The sequence below is a fragment of the Linepithema humile genome, chromosome 4 (genome assembly GCF_040581485.1).
Source record: "Linepithema humile isolate Giens D197 chromosome 4, Lhum_UNIL_v1.0, whole genome shotgun sequence".
NCBI lineage: Eukaryota > Metazoa > Arthropoda > Insecta > Hymenoptera > Formicidae > Linepithema > Linepithema humile.
In genome coordinates this window covers 23,572,381-23,584,542 of record NC_090131.1, presented here as the reverse complement: position 1 = coordinate 23,584,542, position 12,162 = coordinate 23,572,381, and the positions used below count along the sequence as shown (strand labels likewise).

The 12,162-nt window shown below is 30.8% G+C and overlaps 1 protein-coding gene and 1 long non-coding RNA gene across 4 annotated transcripts in view; one reads left to right on the top strand and one right to left on the bottom strand.

The window, feature by feature from the left end:
* Positions 1 to 12,162, top strand: part of Tk (Tachykinin) — a 49,707-nt gene that overhangs the window by 6,868 nt on the left and 30,677 nt on the right. The window lies entirely within an intron of this gene.
* LOC105672634 (uncharacterized) lies at positions 6,574 to 9,731 on the bottom strand. Its single transcript, XR_001100854.2, has 3 exons — positions 9,406 to 9,731; positions 9,230 to 9,323; positions 6,574 to 9,170 (listed from the first exon to the last, which is right to left on the bottom strand). It is a non-coding gene; the product is annotated as an uncharacterized lncRNA (long non-coding RNA).

The window sequence follows — 12,162 nt, the reverse complement described above, 5'->3', positions numbered from 1 at the left end:
TTTTGACATTTGAAATTTACAATTTGTACCAGCAATATGCAAATTTCCATATCGGGTATTTGCATTGTGCGTATTTTTATCTCGAATTTTTGTCACTCTTTAAATTAGTTCTTTAATTTTATTGTTTGACTTTCTGGCTCTCGTATTTTATTTATACGAGCAAGAGTTATATAATGTTATATATTATTTTGCACAAGAACAAAGGAAAAATTTATAAAATCTAATTCACTGATTTGGAACTGCAATTTATTTTACAAGAGACTATTAATTGTCAATATTTTATCAATATATTATCTGCCTTCGATATTGTGGTTCTCGATTGTGGTGTTCGATATAACAATTCGTATTTTCAACAAAATTTTGTAACTGGGCAATTCACATTTTATAATTCGAGAAATCTAGAGAATGTTCTCCATATAAAAAAAATATTATTTGTGTTAAACCTGTGTAAACCGACACAGATATGCGGTATTGCGGCGGGGAATATTCAATACAAGAGTCGCGCGAAACAATTCTGTACTGCAGATTAGCGTTGGTCTCCGTTAACTTTTAATCCGACTTTCGTACACGAATATCAAGCTTAGATTACAGACAAAAATTCTATCGCATTGTAACAAGTACATTTGCGAGTTATTCTTTTCATACGTGTGCACACGATAATAATTTATCTATGCACATATTAGATATATGTATGTATTGAACCACAAAACGCAAAATTTCAACAAATGTCAAAGTTGCATTTATTGATATTTGTCGAGGTATATCGCGGTTCGCTTATTTGTGCAAATGTGCCACTGCATTGATTCATTTAAATGCGTCTATTTTTATCAAGATAGCCATTGAAATTTCAAGCTTCAATTTTAGACTGTAGGACACGAATCTATTGAGTTATTCGACGATGCTAAATGCCTTGTGGATTTTTGCAGTGATACGACATATCTCTCTGATCGAAACAGCTCTCACGGGACAATTACTTCGCACATCAGAGTTTATCGGCAGCTTCATTCATCACTCTTTATACAATCAAAATTATTTTTTTTATTTACATATTCTTAAACTACCTTACAATTAATTTCTTTTTAACAAGAATTTGATGCAGCATAATGTTTTCCACGTGTTTTTAATCTTTATAATTATACACTTTCGTAATTAAGCGTTGAATTTCGTTGAAGCAAGTTATGAGATGTGATGATAAAAAATCGTAACAGAGTTACTTTACTTGCGAATTTTCTTTTCATAAGTTTGTTAATTGCTCGCAGTTGTTGTAAGCATGTTACGATAGATGGTTGTGTTGTTATCGAAATAAGTTGGTAATCCAGTAATCTTTTCCGTTATGTTGCAAGTTGGACGTAATTGGTTGGATTCTATTGGATTGGAAGTAAAAAATAATTAATCCGTTGGAAAGTAGAAAGGATGCTAATCACGTTTGGACTGTAAAGATGTTAATTAAAAATTTTCCATTGCGGTACGGCATTTACATACTTGATGAGAATTCGCGAAACATCAGCAATAATTAGGATACAAATTAATCGTGGCCTTCTCGTAAAAGGTACCATTATAATTGCATGAAAAATACATGTCAAGCAATAAATTGGGTGGCGCATAACCAGTAGGTCTGACACGCGCGCGCTTGTACTACTAGCAGTAATTTCCGCGTTCTTTGATCTTTAGTAGTTTATGTGTGAGCATAAAACTGATAAACTTTTGAACCTTTTATTGCAAAATTGCTGCTGTTTGCTGTGAAATCCATATAATTTCCGCATATAATTAATTCGCACAGCATTGATGTGCAGCAATAATTAATGTGAACATATAGCTTGTTTTGAATTATTACATATCTATTGAAATTTTCGTATGAATCAAACTTTTATTTTTTTTTAATAAAAAATGAAACTAAAATTATAAAATCATCAAAGATTGAAAGTTAAAGGAATTTGGTAAGTCATGTTTTAAAAATCTTGTTAGATAATAAACTTCATTTTTCAGTTGAATTTTGTTGAATAGAAATTTCAGATTTTCAATTATTAAAATATCAATTACTAATTATGATCAAATATTCTACATATTATCTCATATTTTATTTAGTTTTCAAAAAAAATATGATAAATAGAATTTGTTATTTGATGATGAGGAACAATTCGAAATGTATGTTTAACGATCAGTTTTTCATTGAACGCATTTTCAACGAATGTTATGGCACAATAAAGTTATCTTTAATTTCTATTTTCGTAAAGCGCGAGAAACGGCGGTGGATCGCACGATATGAAAAGTTTGATGTTTAATCGGACTCTGAGAGATGAAAGAGCCGAAGGCTATGGTACACTTGTTGAGTCTCGTACATCGGATCTCACACTTTGCACTGCATATGCAGCGAGATTGTGTAACTGTCTTGCCCATATAATCGCGGTATTGTGGGAACTTTATTAACAACCGGAGCAAAATTAATATCGGCTGCGCTTTTAGTTCATAATGAATTTATGCCCGATTATTATATCAGCTTATAGATTAACGAAATTTGCAAAATGCATACGGCTGAAACAATAATGTGGGGAGCAGAACAAGTTGTGAATGATCACTTAGTTCGATACGTGCGCGATTTTGTTTACTAATTTACTATGACAACACGTATGCGCGCTGCAATGAACATGCGGGTTCATTGTATGCTGGCCGCAATTGTTAAATAATTATTAATAGTCGAGCGGGATATTTCGTGCTACGTGTACGACGAAATTATTCGCGGCTACGAGACGTGCTATATTCCAATTATGTACATATGTTACGACATCTGTCGCTTTGCACTGCGCTTTATCTGTTAGGCAGTAGAAAAGTAGCGAAGTGAAAGCGATTTCAAAATCACTACGTATCCGCGCATGTCATTTTATTTCGTGAATCAATAAGATTTTCTTCCGTTCTAAGAAAAGCGGTACGAAAAATCGTGGTTTATTAGATTTCGCATACGAAGTTTGATCTCTTTCACAGAAATCCCTTGCGGGATGTACAAGGAATTGCCGATGGAAAATATAGATGGAGTTTCTTGACTGTAAGGCAATCTGAAAAACATTTAAAATCCCGGTGGGGTTTGGATAAGATTCAAATATATATATTCTTATATTTGATACGAGCTGTCAGATAAACATCTCGCAATGATAGGGGTATCCTGCAAAAATCCTGGGAGAATCCGCAATTACTCTGGTGAGAAAAAAAAGAGAACAAGAGAGTATCTTTTTGGAAAAGATGCACGTTAGTTTTCTCGTATCAAACAAAAGCAATGAAACGAAAAAGAAGGATTTGTAAGAACGAAGACGGAGCTTTAACTAACGGTTGATATTTCGCCATTAATTAAAAAAAAGAGATATTTCTTCTTCTGCTAATTATTTCATTATATTACATTTTTTAAATTAATTCATACGGAAGTGAATTAAATAGAAATAACGGAATCTGTTTTACATTCATTCGATAGGAAGGAAAAAAAGAACATTTTTTCATCTTTACTTCTTTATAATAGCAGTATTCAGTGTTATATATTGGGGATATATTTTTTTACACAATGAATTTTTAATTAATTTATACTTTTTGCCATTTGTTTCACTGTTGAACCGAGTATCATCTTCGAAGCTGTCTAAAAAGGAGCATGATTTTCTTGGCTGCTTTGATACTTCGGTAAATAAGAGCGGAGGACGCATTATCGATTTTAAAGTTCTCGCGTATTTTGCGACACGCAACAGCTTTGCATACTCACACTTTTGCATTCAGATTGTAGGATATAATTGCGCGCAACCACTTTTTTTTTCTCGTGAAAAGTGCTTCGCACGAAGTTTTCGCTTGTCGAGGCCATAACTTTAAGAAACCGGCGCATTCCGCTACATCTACGAATGGTCGCTTCGCGATGCGAGATATGCACGGCCGAGCACTTGTAATCTCAACACCGACAAACACGACGCCCGCGGATACAGCGGGAATGCTTCATTGATCTATTTTGCGCGTGTCCCAGTGAGACATCATCTCAGTGGGACACGCCGGATCGATCCTGTAATTCAGAAAATTTCGCGCTTTTTTATTGCGCTCGCTCGCTTATCACGCGCAATGATAACGTTATCACTTTGTCACTCTGAGTGCGATATATGTATTTATTTCTCATTTGCATATGCTGATGCGCAGGATTGCTTGCGTGACTGCTGCATTTTAATGAAGCGAACACGAAGGGGAAAAAAAAATGAGAAAAAGTTCTACGTTAACACTATTAAATCATTAAAGAAGTGGTTACATTAAATTACAGACGATATTGATCTTTTAAAAAAGTCGAAGGAGATAAGTTGATTAGATAATTCTGCCATAAAAATTACAATAATTGACAAATTGTTTAGAAAGTAAACTGTTTAAATATTACTATTTGATTATAAAACTAACATCAAACTATTATTGGCACGCCATTGTTTTCTTGGTGGATTAAAAATGTATGCAATTGTAGCTAGGTATTTTTTCAACAGTATGTATGTGTGTGTGAGTGTACCTAGACAGTTTCACACGTGCTGGTGCTACTAAAAGTATTTGCATGGAAAGATTGTTGAATGTTAAAGATAACGGATCGTGGATCCGAAACGATAATACTAGAGAGATTTCAACGCACCGTATGATGAAGTATAAGAAGGGTGTGTGTGACGCACGGCAAATGCCCAATATTTCTAGCTACATGACAAATAAAAGCGTAAGACAGACGAAAATACATGACAGATATTTGAACCATTCTTTGAAAAATCTTAGCAGACGATATCTCCAAGATTTTTCTCTCGGTGAGAATATCGTTGGAAATCCAATATAAAAGATAAAATTTTGATAAAGAAAAGAAAACACAAAAAGTTCACGATAAAAAATTTAATGTAAAACGCTTTGCGGCATACATAGTGATGCTTTAGAGTAGATTATAATTTGACATTTAAGTTGATATCGCAACATAATCGATATATAAATCGAATAGAATTGATTGCCGTCGTATTTAGTTTTAAAATGTAGAATCGCATGTATACTGCACAGGCAAGAGATGAGCGGAGCATCGTGGCAAGATGAGATTCTGATTGGAAGCTCGTTAGAAATTTATGTGGTAAATCGCGGATTACGAGGCTCGAGGTAAATACAATTTGGAGGCTCTTAAGCGGTAATCGTCCTAAGCAGACAAGTTTTCTCATTGCCAGCTAACCGAACGCTAATCTGGCAGTAATTGGATAGCACTCCGTTATTGCTTAAACTTAATCAGCTCCCTAAGCACGGGGACGCAATTAAAAAAAAATAAGACTTTTGTATTCTTCGATCGTAAAGTGACGCGCTTGGTCTGCTGATATCAAATAAATTTAATTATGAGCACAATTTGCTCTTTTTCGAAAGGTTTTCCGAAATCAAATAATACATTATGATTTTAATATCACAAAATTATAATAATTATAATATTATTTACACACACACACACACACACATACGTGTAAAGAAATACAAAGCATAAAATTTAATTCATAAAATTATAGTCTATTATCAACAATTATTAATAAGAACTTTAATAAATTTTGAATTCATATCTCGCTTTCAATATACCATGGCTATTAAGAAAGTTATTTGTATCTGAAACGATAGTTATCTCTTCTCAGAGGATTTTAAAGAGTAATTTAAAGTTTAATCGAAATGCACCGAGAGATAAAAGATTGCAATAAGTAAAAATGAAATGTTCTGTATAATATCGTTTGTAGCTTTAAACAGTGTGTATGTGTATAAATTTAAAGATACGAATGGAATGTAATATAAATGAAATAAGGAGGCGTAATAAATTAGATGTTTTTTTTATAAATGCAAGAGAATTTACAGTTCCTATCATTCGATGTGTTAAATTAAAATTACAAAATAATTGCATATATTATAAAGTATATATAATAATATAATTATTTTGTTTTAAAGAAAATTGCTTACATTTATTATTTTTTGAAAAAGCGTTCATAAACATCTTTATTTTCTCAAAGACATTTTTGTCATGGCATGTAAATGTTTTTGTGATAAACAGCAGAAAAATTAATTGCAAATATAATTCTGGGAAAATGAGTATACGATCTCTGTTTCTCGCAATCTCTGAAAGCAATTCAAATTTCTTTGGTCGCGCGGGGGGTAATGATACATTTGGAAAGGTCGAAAGAAGTATAAGGATAAGGTACATCGGATTGCTTTGTGGTACTTAAGAGAAGCATTATAATTGTAAATTGCTCCTCGATTCTCAATGGTCTTCGGCGAATTTACGATATTTTAAAGCAAATATGAGGTGTTCTCTGAAAACTTTCATCATCGATACAGTTTGCATAGTGTAGTTTGCATAGAAACATTACGCTGAGTTGTTCGATAAATCCTTTCGTGTTATTTAAATGGGATTGGAAAAATGTAGAGAAAAATGAATTTGCACAGAGTATCCGTTTATTGAACTAAAAAGTGTTTAATATTGGATTTTAAAATTCCATCGTACTCTTATTACATTTAAAAAATACTTCACTGCTATGATTTTTAGCAGCACAACATTTTAACGAGTGTAATAGTAATCCACGATGTAGGCTATTAAATTTTGATAGTTACAAATTGGAATTTAATATTGATTGAAATAAAAAAGAAAAAATTTTTTTATTATATTTTATAAAATGTATTTTTTATAAAAGAAATAATTTAAAAAACACAGAATATTTATTAATTATGATGCATTCAAAAATTAATAATTTTTTTCAAGAATAATATGCAGGGTGTCTGGGAGAGATTACGAAACCTTTTGTAAGCGGATAGAGCGCAATAAACTGAGCAAGAAAGTTCTTTATCGTTTTGCAATTTTCGCAATAATTATTGAAATGATAATTAAAGAGGATCATACTTTTTGTTGTTTGACCTAGTCGCGCGAAACGCGCGTTTATTTGCCAATTCTTTTTAATTATTATCTCAATAATTATTGCGAAAATTATTTTGTAATCTTGCTCAGACATCTTGTATATGTTATAAGGTGACGTCACTTTGCCAAGTGTGAACAACAATAAAATATTTGGCCAACAATAAGCCAATTTATTTTTTATTTATATTGAAACACGTGGAATGGGAAAATAGCTGTTTCTTGGGAAAATATGTCTATGTATAGTTTGATTGACAGCAAGTAGATCTGCAAGCACGGATGGTATGTAGATCTTCTTCGGTGAGATACTAGTTGGTTAGACGCCTCACGATCCTTCGTGCCATAATCGTGACGAGAACGCGCCCACCAAGTCACCATATAGACTTAGCTTGCCGGATCTTGTCTGTGTGTAGCGGTAGCTTGTCTCATGCTAATCTGTTCGGTATTGGCCTTTCCATAGTTGCGTAGGCATTTATGAAGCATATCGAAAGTCAAGGTTACAACATTTAAATAATCAAACGACATATAATGATTAATAAATTATATTTGTTAAATTGAACAATAATTGCAAATAATTCTACATTTGTCAAAAAATTCATCACAAAATTGAACTTCTTTATTTTGAGATGCATAGTTCAGTTTTAATTCAACAGATCAATACTCAATTATTAAATTTGATATTTATATTTTGCATAATAAATAATTTTTTGGAGTAATATTATAATTTTGTTAAAAATAGTTTTCTAGTAAAAAAGTGCAACGACCAGAAGATATACATTTTTTTTAAGTTTAATTTATCTTGGAACGCGAATCACGTGTATGCCTCCCGGGGACTATCTTGTAGATTTATGTATCGTCGAGAGAAATGAATATTCTATAAAATCACGTATCAAAATGTATACAAAACGTATATAAATATTCAGAGCAAGGAAAAACAGGAATGAAACATAGAGATAGGACTTTAAAAAATATCACATGTGTTTCTCATATATTTTCACATATTTATATTTTTGATTTTTAACTTTTTTCTCTATGTATCTCTATTTGTATTTTTTAAATAATAATATAAAATAGATACATTTGTATTTATTTATTGTGTATAAATCACATCTTCCTATTACTATATAATGGATATTGACGACAATAGTACTTATTGTTTGTTACATAAAGTTGCAATTATCTACATCGTTACAATTCAATAGATTCTTTTCTGTTTAAAATTGGTTATGTAAAAAATTATTTTCGGAGATACAATAATAAAAAAAATTAATTTAACATTTTTCTACTTCTATTCTTATACTTTTATATTTCATTTTCGTAGTATATGATTTATTTATCTTTTTTATGTAATAAATTATATATACGAAATGATCAAAGCGTCCAATAAATAATTCCTTTATAAACAGAGAATTGTAAAAGATTATTAACAATAAGAATATGTTTTATAAACCATTTCTAAGGTGCAATTTATATAATATTTTATTATTTTTCTCTAAATCGCATATTAAAAAAAAATATGCATTTAGTAGCATAATTCTACACAAATTGTATATATTTATATTAAAATTATATTATTATATTTATATTATTTAAAATAATTATAATACTATAATTTTTAATACATACAATTTATAATAATAAATTAATACGAATAAAATATATATTTATATTATAATTTAAAAAATACGAACATTCTTTTTCACTGCATGATTTTACAACACTTGCATAAAAATATTATATGTGAATTACAATTGGCGCAATTAAAATAAGTTGTCATAATTAAAATAAGTTTTTAATAAAATAATATATTAGTAATTATATTGTCCAATTGACCTATTATTATTGTTCTATTATCATTACAATTTAGAACTAGAAGAAACTAAAAAAGTTAAACGAGAACATATGGTGGAGAGTGATAAAGTACAATTTTGTTGTATTAATTGACGACAAGAGCTGAAATATAGGTGATACATACATGCAACAGTTCTTTATTTTATTGCCAATTTTTCGTCTTCTTTCGTCAAAATGTCGCATTGAGGTAACTGATAAATGATCCGCATCAAATCATCAAAATAGAGAGATTGCAAATTTGGTTTTATTATTGATGTAATTATAACTTTTATATATGCGAACTTTTGCTGAAGTTCATATTTTCCGTTATATTTTCCGAATAAATGTATCTGCGTAGTTTGTGGGTTTCCATCAGAGTGTTGTGGTTTTACTTTGAAACAGATAGATGCACCAAATAAATAATTGTCGAATAATCTAAAAACTTTTAAATAAATTTCAGTTTTTAAATAAACATATTATTTTTCTTATTTATGTATTTACCTTTTAATACAATATCGAGGAAATATATAGTCAGTTAACTCTCTGCAGTCCAACATTATTTTGTTACAGTTGATCAATGGTTGTTTCGTACAATCTGTAAATTTGATTTTATTTAGTAAACTTTTATGTAGACTTATAAAGATTTTTTTAAATTTTATAAAAAATTAATATCTAACAAATTTTTCCATCGTGCAATAGTCGGTCATATAACATTCAATACAAAAGCTAATTTGTATCAACTGATACATCACAAAACAATTAAATGGCAATAAGATAAGGCAATAAAAAAAGATGAAACAAATGAATCGATATCGGCACTTTTCGTTGTTATCCATGAGTGAAACACTCTGCCACATGATGAACGTTTAAAACTAAACTGATACGGTCGACTATGATTTTGTATTAGAAACGTTTGCAAAGAGACACAAATTGTAAACACAGCACGTCAACATATCGAAATATTACAGCTTTTATTTTCTTCTTCAATAGCAAGGTGAGATGAACAGTGCCAACGAGATGGTTGAGAACAAACACACGACCGAGAAATGATAAAAGTCTTTGCAACGAGACATCAAACATAGGACTCCGAGAATTAAAATTATATCATATATTTTTTGCACATTGATTGCATCTTTTACTCAATAATTCGATTTTTGGCAATTACAATAATCAAGAAATTTGCATCTGACGTTTAACAAAGGCTTTTGAAAATTGCTCATACGTTCTTTCAACGTTGTTTAATGTTGAAAGGTGCAAAAGGCAATGTATGTATAATGTTGTAACGGTGGCATTACCTGCTTTACGACTACCGTAGAGCCTTCGTAATTACTGAGTGCAGCACTTCACGCCGCTTATCACGCGCGTCGTTAAATTCTGACTACGACACTAATTATAGGTGTGTGACGTGTGTGTCGAATTTCTGAATGAATATCCACGGAATATGCAACTAAGAATAGAAATAACTATTAATTATAATACAGCAGCGAAGGTTGCGGCAAACTTAATTTTAACATGCACGTTAGAAGCGATGTGATATATATATAATTAATGACATTAGCCGATAAAGATATTATATTAAAAAAGAAAAAATAAATTTTTAAACGAATAAATTTTCAAACGCACAAAGGACAAATATAACCGTGCAGAATTTTTTAGCCGATAATTTTTATGTTAATTTGAAAAATAAAAGACATCGCTAAATATTAAATTAAAACAACTTGGGCAACATCTTATTTATTATAAAATTTTATATTATTAATGAGAGCAATTAAATTATATGGAAATTATAATTTTTATTCGTGGATGAATTCGATTATTAAAAACATAGCATGGTTTTCGTTGGTAAATAATTTTTTCACAGTTTACCATCGAATGTATTTCGTTTCGTTTTTTACGTTAAGCAAATAGTTTTAGTACTGTTTATCATGTACTATGTTATACGAAACTCTCTTTACGCAGAAATAGAAAATATTTAATTTCAAAGCCTCGGTATCTCTGTCTGGATTTGTATTAATATTTATGCGACTTTTGTGCGTCACGCTTTCAATGCTCGCATATTATGGAAACTGTTTTATTGCGCCATTAATATTATTACATTATTATGTTTTTCTATAAAGCTGTGTTACAAAGTGTTCGATGCAAACCGTAGTTGGATTTTCATAAATCGCGTGCGTATGAATAGAGAAATAATATTTTACCGGATTATTATTCTCAGCATTGTCAGAGGTACGCGAGGAATGAATATATTTCTTTTATGACCACAAAAATTGCTTTTTATCGTGCATTGCGTGGCGTTGCACGCTCAAATATCTGTGAATGTAACTCCGTCGGTCTTTTCACACTTCTCCGCACCGTTTTCATATGTATACATAATTCGTCTACATAGCAACGTGTGCTGCTGAATAAGTGGACATAACGCACTCACACAAACACATAGCGTGCTATCGTATCTCTTTCTGAAAGCTCATAAGCTTTAGCAACTTCCACTAGCGAACGAAGCATTCCTGTTCTCGATGTCCTGCCAACAGAGCTTGGCATTGACCACCCGGTCATACGTGGGCGAGAACAAAAGCGTACATCTGGTATTTTTTACTTCTGCACAATGCTGTGCAATACTTTTATGTTAGACGCGTTTCAAATCGCTTAAAAAAAATATGAAGTAATTTTTCAGAAATCAGTTACGAAGATATGTCAAAAAATAAAGAGATATTTAAGGAATCAATCTTTAATACTACTTACAATATTAAAATATAGGTAATATTAAAGGACTTTTTTAATCAAGAGAATCTTTTTAATAAAAAAATCTTCTAATCAAAAAATTTTTATATTTAATTAAAAAGTGCTTTATATTTTTAATTTTTCTCGTATTTAACCTTTTTATAATTCTAATAAATAGGTAAATAATTTTTATGTTAATTAGCTTTAAAGAAATGATGCTGCAACTTATCGCATTATTAAATAATATTGGCCAATTATACGCTTTCTGCCGGTGCACATTTTTGCAGCACAAGCGACAATGAAAAATATACGAATTTCTGTCTTTATTAACAACTTCACGGAAATATAGGTACTGTCGTTTATAAAAGAGTTCTGTAGTGAAACTTTTAATTAGTTAGTAACATTAACTTAAACATTGAAAAAGTAATCCCCTTAAAACTTAAGCAGGAGGGCTCCAAAGAGATATTTTCTTCGAATAACACATATTTCGACTCTTACGTAATTAGAAAGAGAAACGCGAGTAGAGCAAACACGTCAATTATGGATGCATCCGTTGCGACAAAGTGATGGTACCTTAATTGCGCATCTTTAGCGCGTGTTAAATAGCACTAAATGTGTTGGATTCAGAGAAATTTAATCTTATTTGTTTAATATGCAAATATTTGCTTGTAATATAAATATTTAATGAAGAGCACACAACCGCATTTAGTAATTGC